This window comes from Pteropus alecto, unplaced genomic scaffold, assembly GCF_000325575.1.
Source record: "Pteropus alecto unplaced genomic scaffold, ASM32557v1 scaffold92, whole genome shotgun sequence".
Classification (NCBI taxonomy): domain Eukaryota; kingdom Metazoa; phylum Chordata; class Mammalia; order Chiroptera; family Pteropodidae; genus Pteropus; species Pteropus alecto.
The window spans coordinates 1876787-1888636 of record NW_006432447.1 but is presented as its reverse complement, the minus strand read 5'-3'; positions in this window follow the sequence as shown (position 1 = coordinate 1888636).

Genomic DNA, 11850 nt, shown 5'->3' with positions numbered 1-11850 from the left:
AAACAGTAACAGAAGGGCCATTGATGTTCAAGTGTCAGACATTAAGCGTCCCCAAATAGTATTTTTTTCTCAATTTAAAAGAAGCTGCAGGTCTTGTGTGGGCATAAGAGAAAAGCTATGGTTTATTGCAAAGTAGAGTCAACTTCTTTTGGGACCAGCCCAGTGTCTTTGTGGGTTTAAAGGTATGAATCCACCTGTCAGGCTGGAGGGAACTCACCTCAGGCCTCACCTGTGGAGACTGGATTTCCTCATTGGTTGTCCCAAACTATGAAAACCAGGTTTTCCCTCCCAGCTCCCCAGAATAGCCAGGATGGGAGTGTGAAGTCTCTGACACATTTTCAAGGATTCTCAGGAGGATACCTTATTTGAGCAATTGTCACTGCTCCAGGGTGATGCCCGAGAGAGAGCACCAGCATTGAGGTACTCAGACATAGGCCCGCGCCCTGTCTCTGCCACTCTGTCTCTGCAGGACCCCGTCGAAATGTTTACACTCTGGGCCTCCGCATTTTACTCTTCAAAAGAGACAGAAACACCCATTGCGAAGGACAGTCATGAAGACTACAGGGGTATAGAATGAAGATATATCCCCACCATGTCAAGCATAGGGCCTGGCCTGTGGCAGATGCTCAGTAATTGAGATTTGTTGCTACGACTACAAGAATAATCCACTCGGTTGCCGTCTTTCCGTTTAGCCAAGTACTGATGCAACCTGCCGCTTTTAAGGACTCTCTTGAAGAATCTGGAAAAGTGACAGACCCTGGCAAAATGCACATACACACAAGATTTCGCACAGGATTTCAGTGGAGTCATGAAGCCCTTAATCTCACCCCAGTGCTTCACCCTGCAGGTATTCAGGGGCTCCAGGTTCAGAGGCTCCAAGTTCAGAGGCTCCAAGTTCAGAGGGCCTGCATTCAGGAGGACTTGACTGTCTGAACTCATTTATTTTGCACTGAGACGAGAGTGAGGTGGCCTCTTTGTACCTTTTCCCAGGCCAGTCTTGGGAGGCTGGTCACCATACCACCATGAATGACTTACAGAGATGACCAGGCCCAGAGAGGCCTGGCGTTGGACCACAGAGCAACCACAGAACTCCAGGAATTAGCATGCACACCAAGCGCTGTGCAGCTTGAGGAATCAGCAGCACCCATCCCATGCACGAGCTTGAATTTTTCAAACACAGGAAACTTCTGTGGCAACAAATACAAAATAGAGTTACTTAAAGCACAAGCACTAACCTGTGTAGGTACCAGAAATATTTGACATTTAGGCAGACTCTCAAACTTGACAAGGTCAGAAATCCCTGCTGTGGTCTAGCCGTCCTTCCCAGGCCCCCAGTCCAGTGTGGGCATCCATGACGGGGTTGCCTAGGCAATGCCTGAACAGTTGGCCTCCTATGGCAACTAATATAATTAAAGTGGAAACCTTTTAGAGCACAGTTTAAGCAGAATAGAATCATGCCGCATCCAAGGGCCCCTTTTTTTAGCTCCTGCAAATAAATCTCATTTCCAGGGTCTGTGGGTCACAGATTCTGCTCACAGTCACTTCACTAGTTCTTAGATTCTCATACACAAAAAGAAAGGTTTAGGTTGGGTTGATTTGTTTGTCTTTGTTTCTTTTATCTTTGCTCTCTTAAAGTCACAGAAACTAAAATTAGAGAAAAAGATAAAATGGTTAGAGGCTATGTTTCAATTTGCTCCCAAGCTGCTACTCAATCAAAATAGTAGGTTTAAACTGTCTCTACTAGACTTTAGCCAATGAAAACAGGAAGAAGTTTAACAATAGTAGCAGAGATGCCTTATAACAAGCAAGTTGAATAAATGAAACTTTGTACACAGTCCTCTCCATCACCTATGTGCTCCTCTGATTCCAAGCCTGTGCTTCGCCCAACCCTTCCTTTATGCTTACTTAATCTTCCAAGGGCTTTTCTCTTGAAATAAGGTGAACAAATCTATCACTTTCTCCATCTCTCCCCTTGTAAATAATCACCTGCGTTACCTGCAATTCAGAAAGCGTCCACCAGGGGGTGGTACTTCATTACTGCAGATTGTGCAGCAATATCTGTATAAATCAAGAGTTGAAACACGAACATTTGTTCTATCAGCCTCCAGGTAGTGGGATTATGGGATAAATCTTTTTCTGCATCTTTATCCTTTTCCTCTACTTTCAAGAGAGAATATATTTCTTTGATAATCAGAAAATAAAATGTTCTAAAGTTATTACATTAAAATAGCATTATGCAAATAAAAAAGACAGCAAAATGGATGCTGGGATATTCCCTTTCATGACCATTAAATATAAGGCTATATGTTCCATGATGTACAAGAGGAATTCAAGGACTCTGGATGCAATCACGATCTGTAGCTTGTCCGTCCCATTAAGTGGCTGTTTATTGTTTGAATGGTCATCCTTGTCACCCTTGCACTTGATGTGTTAGTTTGGCTCAGAAGAAAAACACGAAATGCTGCCACTGCAAAGAATCTGAATCCCAGGGATTCCAATGACTGATCTCTCTTTCAGCCTCAAGACATCCTTTCAATCTGTCACTGTTGATCAGTGTGTGTACAACAAAATTTAGAGAAAGGAAAGAGGGAAACCGAGGTGTTTTTCTTGCCTTTATCTTCCCAACTTTTCTCGGATTTACCATTGGAACTTTCCATTTTTACCTCAATTGCCAATTAAAAAAAAAAAAAGTAATAATGCCTCCTGCAATCGTAGTTGTAAAGAATTGTGTAACAAATATTGTGTTGGGTATGAATTTCTCCATGAAAAAAAATTTTTTTAAGTGTTCAGAGTTTATTGCTAATCCAGCAATGTCACTTTGGGGGACATGTTCTGTGTAAATAAGCAAGTGTACAAAGATGCATGTCAGGGATGTTTATTGCAAAGTTATTCAAAATAACAAAAATATTAAAACCATATAAATGTCTAGCACTTAAGAGCTTGGTTATTTGAATAATAATACTTCCACATTTGGATATACTATAAGGTCATTAAAAAGAATAAGAGAAGTGTTTATGTGCTGGCATAGAAAGGTGTCCACTGATTGGTATTGGGGGTGGGAGGAAGAAGCAGATAACATGAGAGGAATTACAACCTAATCCTGTGCAGACGAGTCAATTAGACTAGGAGGAGAGGAGTGAAATGTAAGATCAGAGTTTTTATTGAGATTTGACTAGACATTTTTCAATGTGAAAACAGGGTTCTTATCATTGAGAAGTAGCCAGAAAGCTATGAAACCTTCCAGAGGCAACATTATGGGGAGAGAACGAGATCTGACAGAACATATTGGAAAACCATGATGGGATTAAACTAGTCAATAAAATGTTTACACCATTATATACATTATAAGTTATACATAACAATTGTTATATATTATATATAGTTCTATATTATATATGCTACATATCATATGTATTTAGCACGTTGAGATGCTTATATTTTGATTTCTGAGAAAACAAATGACCAGGCATGGGTCCGAGACAGGACTGTCTGTTGGGCAGTGCCCCCGCAGCGGAAACAGACTGCAGCCTTCTCCTCTCCTTAGTTCCCTGGGCCCTAACACTATGGCTCACCCCCCAGCAAATTTCCCCTCAAATGTTCAGCCTGTGGCAATGAGATATTTTTATAGCTTTCCATTTAATATCTCCCTGAGAATTATTGTTCGCTTTTACAAGGTATTACCAAGAAACGAAGGCAACGAAAACACATTTTAATTTTTCAGGCAATTTGGCTCTTCTTCTTTCAGATAATGGAAGAATCAGAACCCTGTCAGGCGGAGAACTGGATCCCAGAGTCAGAAGATGGAGATTCTTGTCTGGTCAGTGGCCCAGACTCCTCGTACAAGGCCCTCGGGCTCTCTGGGCTTCATTTTCCTCTCGTGCAGATCCTCTGCAAGATATGCCCCCAAACATCGATGTGCCAGGATGTCTTTTGTTGTGCAAAAAACCTGAGCTAAGTTGATAACCAGAACATGTGTGTTCTAGTCCTCCTTATTCCACCAAGGAGCACTGTGATCTCGAGCAAAGAATTTAGTGTCATCGAGCATTAGTTTCTTGATCTTTAAAATAAGTCATGCTTTACCAACCTCCCAGGTATTACCACTGATTTTTATGTTTTAGTTATCTAGTGCAGCATACCACCACAAAACATAGTAGCTGAAAGCAACCATCTATTTTGCTCATGTTTATGTGGGTCAAGGATTTGGGAAAAGACCTAGCTGAGTGTTTCATCTTAGCCCTCCGTGGCATCACGTGGGACCTCTGAGGCTGGAGGATTCAGTTCCACAGTGCTTCTTCACTCACATGTCTGGCACAATGATACTTCTTAATACCTCTCTCTCTTTCTCTCTCTCTCTCTCCACACACAAACACACACACACACACACACACACACACACACACACACACGATATCTCATCCCAGAGCCTAAACATAGCAGGCAGGAAGCAGAAGCTTCCAATTAAAAGCGACTCCCAGACCTGGCACAGCATAACTTTCGCTGGATTTATTCTATTGGTAGAAGTAGTCAAAGTCCAGCCTAGAATCAAAGTTTGAGAAATCATCTTCATTTCTTGATGGAGGAATGGCAAGTGCACATTGCAAAGGAGCAAATGGGGGAGTAGATATTGGAAAATAGAATCTGTCATTTATTGTTTTTGTTGTTATTCTGGGCAAAAATGATGATAGATATAGAAAGTCTTTGAAAAATTAAATCTCCGTGCATGTATCAAGTGCCATTATGATCCTCATTTCAATTTTCCATTTTTAACCTACTTTCGTTAGTGTGATTTTCAGGTAAGCAATGGCTCCATTCCAAATCCAGCTACAGTAGTCTCCAAAGCAGTATCTGTCCCTTAGATCAACTTCAGTTAGAGACCCACGGTAATTCTTTCAACAGGAGGACATAGAGATCTCTTGATTGAACAGAGACTTGATATATCAGTCATGACATACCAGATTATGATCTAGTAACCGACAACCACAAAATCAATGGCTTGAGAAAAGTGTAACTCTTTCTCACTGTCTGCCTGTCACAGGTTGGCTGGGGCTTTGCTGCTCTGAGGCCTGAGCTGACAGAGCATGCACCATCTGCAGTCTTGCTGGGCACCACAGCAAAGGCAGGGAGTATGGCTTCCACCCAGAAATGAGACATGTCACTTTCACTCACATTACATTGGCCAACACAAGTCACATGGCCACACCCGACCTCAAAGGGAAAGGCATGTGCGATCTTTCTATGCTCCAGATGGACAACCAGAAATACTGAAGAACTGCATTCCTAATGATGACACTTGGATTGAACTTTTCCAAGATTCTGCTCAAGGACATTTTCAGAGCCCCTTCTCAATGCGTAAGCACCTGATTGAAAATGCAGAGAAAGTGCATGCTGTTATCCTATATTCTTCTGCTCTAATATGCTGTATTTTTTTTTTTGCAAAGCTTTTCCTTGCTATTTCTTGTAAGACATTTCCCAAGGGAGTGACAGTGATTGAAATCCTGACCTTGCCTGGAGATTCAGGAAGAACAAAATGTTCCCTGGGGGGAGTTCACAATAGTACCCATCTGCTACCTCCACAGAACACATGGAGATGCCACATGCAACCCACATTAGCGAGTCTTCACCCAGAGTTTCATGTTCTTGGCTTAGATTGTAGTGTGTTAACGAAGTCAGCACAGCAGAGTGGAGCGAACAGTGCAATAGGAATTACGTTCCATGGGTTCAAAACCACCACTTCCTAGCATGTGACTGTGGACAATTTACTCAACTTCTTTGAGCCTCAGTTTTCTCAGCTGCAAAATGACAATAGTAATAACACCTGCTGGAGCTGTTCTGAGAATCAAATGAGATAATAGGTATAGGACACTAGGAACAGTGCCTGGAATTTTTTAAATTGCTATTCTTGCTGTAGTTGGTGTTGTTATTTGGCCTGGCTCTGAAAGCCAATGACCAGTGTTGAACCCTGTGCAATAATTGATGGTCATACTCATCTGGTCAGGCCCCTGGTACTCATGTAAGAGAGCACAGCCATTAGGCCTGTGAAGATAAAATGAAAAAAGATGCAAAAAGCAGCAGTCCCTTACATTTAATTATTTTGAGATGAAATAGTTTTATGCATGGAATAAGGAGATAGTTATCCTTCTTATCCAAAAATATCTCCTACCAACCTGCCAAGATGCCTGATATTTTCTCATTAGAAATCCATTCATTTGGCCTAACCATTGCCTTGTCTAAGTGCCTCATAAACATTCATTGAACATATCCAGGACAGAAGGGAAGGGCTTAACAGGAATAACCAAGGCATTTCTAATATATACCTAGGTGAAAAAGACTAGAAAGTTCTCCTGCCCAGTACTCTCAGAGGAAAATAACTAAAATTCCACCTGTGTGATGACATTACAAATTCTTTTTTTAATTACAATTATTGGGGTGACATTGGTTAATAAAATCATCTAGGTTTGAAGTGTACCAAAAATTCTTATTAAAATGGTTTTTTCCGTCTGTATCACTGAAATGGTTTCTGAACCAGCATTCTTGCCTCTAATCAGCTTCCTCTAATCCAGCCTCTAAAGTACTGCTGGTCATAGCTATGATCATGTCATAAACCTAGTCTAACGCCATTTGCTTCAGAATGGATACTGGTTCTTGATACGGCATGGAAGGGCCCCTATCATCACACCCTTGGCTCCCTCTTTAGCCTTGTCATTTACTGCTGCCTCCAGCTCCCTCATCACCAACATTCTAACTCAAACATCCAAGTTGGCTAGGCAGAAAGCATCACATTCTTTCTTTGCCTGTCACCTTTACAGGAGTTGTCCCCTTTGCCTCCATCACACTGAATGGAAATCAGAGTGTGGGGAAAACTTTCCTCCATCAGCATTATCATGTGATTCCTGAGGGACCAATGATTATAAGACCCATTCCCTCCAGACATAAGAATGGGCATGTGACTCAGGCTCAGCCAATTATAGAACTACTTTCTATTGGAAATATAATTAGTCCAGGTATGGCCGAGATATCAGAATAAGGCAAATCAGAGCCTTCCCTTGTGGTGTTATTAAATGAAGTCTTATTTCTTTAGCTAGGAAGCTAGAATAATGTACACCTAGGGGGTGCCAGAAGCTCTCCTCTCCTCTTGTCTCCAAGACAAAGATACTGTCAGCTGGTGGAACTAAAGTAGAAAAGGAAGCAGGAGAGGGGGAGAGAGGGAGGGAGGAAAAGAAGGGGAGGGAGAGGATATGAATACATAACAGACCTTATTTTCATCCCGGGATCCACCCAAGCCTGGTATGGTGAATTTAAAATATGTCCACAAATTATTTGTTACTCCTCTCTTCAGTAGGTTAAGCCCAATTTCCTTCTCCTTGAGTGCGAGCTGGATTTAGTGATGTGCTTCTAATAAATAGAATGTGGTAGAAATTACAGAGCATGACTTTTGAAGGTAGGTCTTAAAGGCATTGTGGCTTCTGCCTTGCTTTCTTTTGGATCACTTGCTCTAGGAGGAGCTAGGTGCCATGTCAGAGGACATTAAAGCAGCCCTAAAGAAAGACCCATGTGATGAGGAACCGAGGCCTCCTGCCAACAGCCAGAGAGGAGCTGAAGGCCCTTGCCCATGGCCATGCGTGTGCGCCATCTTGGAAGTGGACATTTCAGCCCTAGTCAAATCTTCAGATGTCCCGGCAAACGTCTTATCTGCAACCGCATGAGACACCTGAGCCAGAACCATCCACTTATGCCACTACCAAAATCCTGACCTTCAGAAACTGGGGGATATAAATGTTTGTTGTTTTAAGTAAGTGTTGAGATAATGTGTTTGTCAACAAACGGTAAGTGATACATGAAGCATCTCCAGGCCCATTCTTGGATATCCCATATTTTTTCTGTATTTGAATTGGGTTTCTATCTTTCGCATATGAAATTTCCCTAATTAGACTATCACTTTTCCCTTGCTCTCCCAACTAAGTCTCTCTTACCTTTCAGATTCTCACTGAGTATTACCTCCTCTGGGAAACCTCATCTGTCCTGCTCCCCATGCTCCACCCGTCCAAGCTAGGAGAGGGTCCCTTTTCAGAGTCCCCCTTCCTTCCACTAAGTGCCATTATCATTTTGTGAGTCTCCTGAACTAGATTCTAGGCTCCTGAGAGCAGTGTCCATGTCTTTTCAACACAGACTACTACATCCCCCCTACCAAGAAGAGTTTTCACACATCAGGACTCAATCAATGTAATAGACAAGGTCAGTGCCCTACTTGGATCCCCTTTGCTGCCAGCTCAGTGAACAACTAGTGCCAGACTGCCCAGGACTTTCCAGGTTTTAGCGCTGAAAATCGTGCATCCCAGGAACCCCTCAGTCCTGGGCAAATTGAGGTCACCCTACAGTGACCTTGGTCTACCTGAGCAAATTGATGTCACTATAGGTCACTAGCTCCCAGTTCCTTCTGCAAGAACTAGCGCCAAGAGCTAATACCTATGACTATCTCTAGAGAATGGCCTTTGGCTGATAGGAGCTGCCTCACCTAGAGACACTGGGAGGTTACACCACCACCCTCGGGGGCAGTGATTGGCTGACACAGGGGTATAAGAGCACAGCCCCCTTGTCTCAAGGTGGGGCAACTCAGTAGTGCCATTTATGCTCCAGAGTCCCCTCAGTGGTTTAGGCCATAGTGAGACCACACCTGAGACCACATCTTTGCTCAGCCCTTTCCCCTGCTTATCCTACTTCCCTCCCTACTTCATGCAATTCTCCTTCAGTACGTCTCATGAACTCGATCCCCTGCATCGGGTTCTGTTTCAAGGGAATCCAAACTAAGGTGCTAAATAGTTGCTGAATGAATGAATGAATGAATGAATGGATGGATGAATGAAGAGAATCTTAGTCATTTAACATTTCCAAGCTTGGTTCCTGATCTGTAAACAGGAATAATAATACTCACCTTACAGCGTTGTCATAAGAAATAAAGGAAATGGTATTTGCAAAGTGCCTGGAACTGTGCCTGCGCCCATGAGGGGTTGTTCCATAACAACGCTCTACTCCCCTCCCCACGTGAAAGGAAGCCCACCACATGGGCAGTCCCCCTCTCTGCTCTTGGGTGAGCCAGGATCTCCCCTCTGCCCACAGTGACCAATAGCTTTCCTGAGTCTGACTCAGCCCGTAGGTCTGACTGTGGGGAATGAGGTTGCTCCTGAATTTAAGGGAGGCACCATCACTGCAGAAAGCTAGGCAGGTAGACAAGGAGTGACTGGCAAGCCATCTGATAGCAGGTTTGGGTAGAAAGTTGTTTGGGCTGAAGGACATTCGTTTCTTGAAGATAAAGCAGGCATGCGGAGAACTTGTTAGTGGGAAAGTGTAAGCTCCTGTCTTGGGGAGAGGAGATGTCTAGACTCTTCCCTTTAAACCTCTCCAAGGTAGTTTCGCCTGTTGGTGAAGAGGCCCAGAACGTGCAGAGATGCTCATGACAGCAGTGGGTGCACCTAAAGGCAGTGGACAGCACCTCCACAAAGTCAGACGGCAGTACCCGCCCCCACTCGCTGCCCACAGGCACCTACTCGCCCTTGGTTTACCCTCCTAGGAAATTCAGGGTTCCAGGAAAATGATAAATTATGCTCAAGTTGGAGGTTCAGCTGAGAAAAGCCACATGACCTTGCTCTAGAACCATAGGCCTCTGAAGGAATGGACAGCAAGTCCTGGTGAGAGCCCTTTAGGGAAACTGGCCCTCTTCTACCACCCAAACGTGTGTGGCAGGTCTCTGGTGCCAAATGGCAGCTCTCAGGATGGAAGTGGGGTGGAGAACTGCCCCCAGAAAAGTGCTCAAAGTCTCAGCTTACAGAGACCTGACTTCAGGATCAGGCAGACATGCACACAAAACCTGGCTCTGCTCTCATTGATTCTGTGACCTTGAATGAGGTCACATCTCTATATCTCTGAGCCTCCAATTACACATCTATAAAATGAGCGTAATCACCTTTGCTTTACAGGGCTGTGGGGAAGATGCACAAATGCCACAGCTATAGAGCACTGGGCTCACTACGGGAACTCATGATGCAGAAGTTCTGGTCTCCCTGAGCCTGAGAACTGAGTCAAGGCGCTCGCACTACATTCTGGACTCACGGAGAATCCCTAAGCTGTCCTCTCTACCCATCCCCTTCCCTCACCCATGTGGTCAAGGCTTCAGGCTATGCTGGACCCTAACCCCAATAAAACCCAGAGTTAGATAGACCTTGCATTTAAAAAAGGGATTCCATACAGCTTAATATCTAACCCAAAGAAATAAATCAGTCATGATGGAATTTCTACACAATAATAAACGTTGGACTTTGATGGTTCCCATTATCTATTACTACTTAACCAACACAAAACTGTGCTTGAAATAAAACCAAATATATAATATGTAATATAGCAATATACTATATATTTATATATAATGTAATTATTATCTTGGTTCTCTGTGCTGACTGAATGGCTCTCACTTGGGGACTTTCACGCAATGGCTGGGGTTAGAGCCATCTGAAGGCTTGGCTGTCCAAGACAGCTCACTCACGTGGCTGGCAGCTGATAGTGGCAGTTCCCGAGGAGCCCAGCTGAAGCTGACCACCAGGAAAACTCCACATGCCTTCTCCACATAATGACAGCAGCTGGGTTCTGAAAGGCTGCACCCCAAAAGCAAGCCTTCCAGCAGGCCTAGGAGAAGCTACAGCCTTCAGCTCCAGTAACCTAGCCTTGACAATCACTCCACATCACTTCCACTGCATTCTGCTGGTTAAGAGCCAGTCACAGCCAGACCAAATGCAAGGCATGGATGTTTCCACATGCCTTCTCCACATAATGACAGCAGCTGGGTTCTGAGAGGCTGCACCCCAAAAGCAAGCCTTCCAGCAGGCCTAGGAGAAGCTACAGCCTTCAGCTCCAGTAACCTAGCCTTGACAATCACTCCACATCACTTCCACTGCATTCTGCTGGTTAAGAGCCAGTCACAGCCAGACCGAATGCAAAGCGTGGATGTCAGGAGGCCCAGTTCACTGGGCACCATCTTTGGAGACCAAAGAAATAAATGTTAATGAAGAATGAGGAGAGGAAGATTGGCATTTATCAAATGCCTGCTCTGTGCCAGGCTTTTCAGAAACATTACTCTATATAGTCTTCACAACCCTAAAGAGGTGTCTCTGCCCCCCATTTTAAAGAAAAGGCAACTGAGGTTCAGAGAGATTACGTATTCATCCGAGGTCATAAAACTGCAGAGTGGCCAGGCCAAAGTTTGAACTGAGGTCTGTGGGCATCCGAGCCTGTGCATCTCCTCAGATGACCCTGGGCTGTGAGAATTTCATAGGCAACCATTTTCCTGGCTGTCCTGCCTCAAGAAACTAAGGACTTCACATGCTGATAATCACTTTCTCCTTTTCACTTGGACAAGTTGCCCTTTCACTGGAAAGGGAAATGACTTTCAGCTCCACCCAGTAAATCCCCCAGCCTCCTGCTCTGCCCATGGAGACAGTGAGGCCCATCCATCACTGAGGCTTGGCTTACCTGCCCCCGTACTGCTGCGTTAGTTCAGACCCTTGGTTCTGCCAGGAGCAAAGGCAGCCTCGCTCCAGGTCCTTCCCTCCTCCTCCTGCAGCGCTGAGCCCCCATTTCTCCACGGATCTCCCAGCTTGCTTTGCTGACTGGCTTTGCTAAGGTTCCCTGACTTTTATAGACATGAGCCAAAGCTGGGTCATTAAGCCTGAATCTTTGGAAATCCCAGAGACTCATAGTCCAATCTAATGTCTACCGCGGGTGACGAACAAAGCACAAGTGATCTAAGACCACGGATACAGAGCCTGTACCCTGCCCCTAGTAATATAGCCCCACTGACCCGGC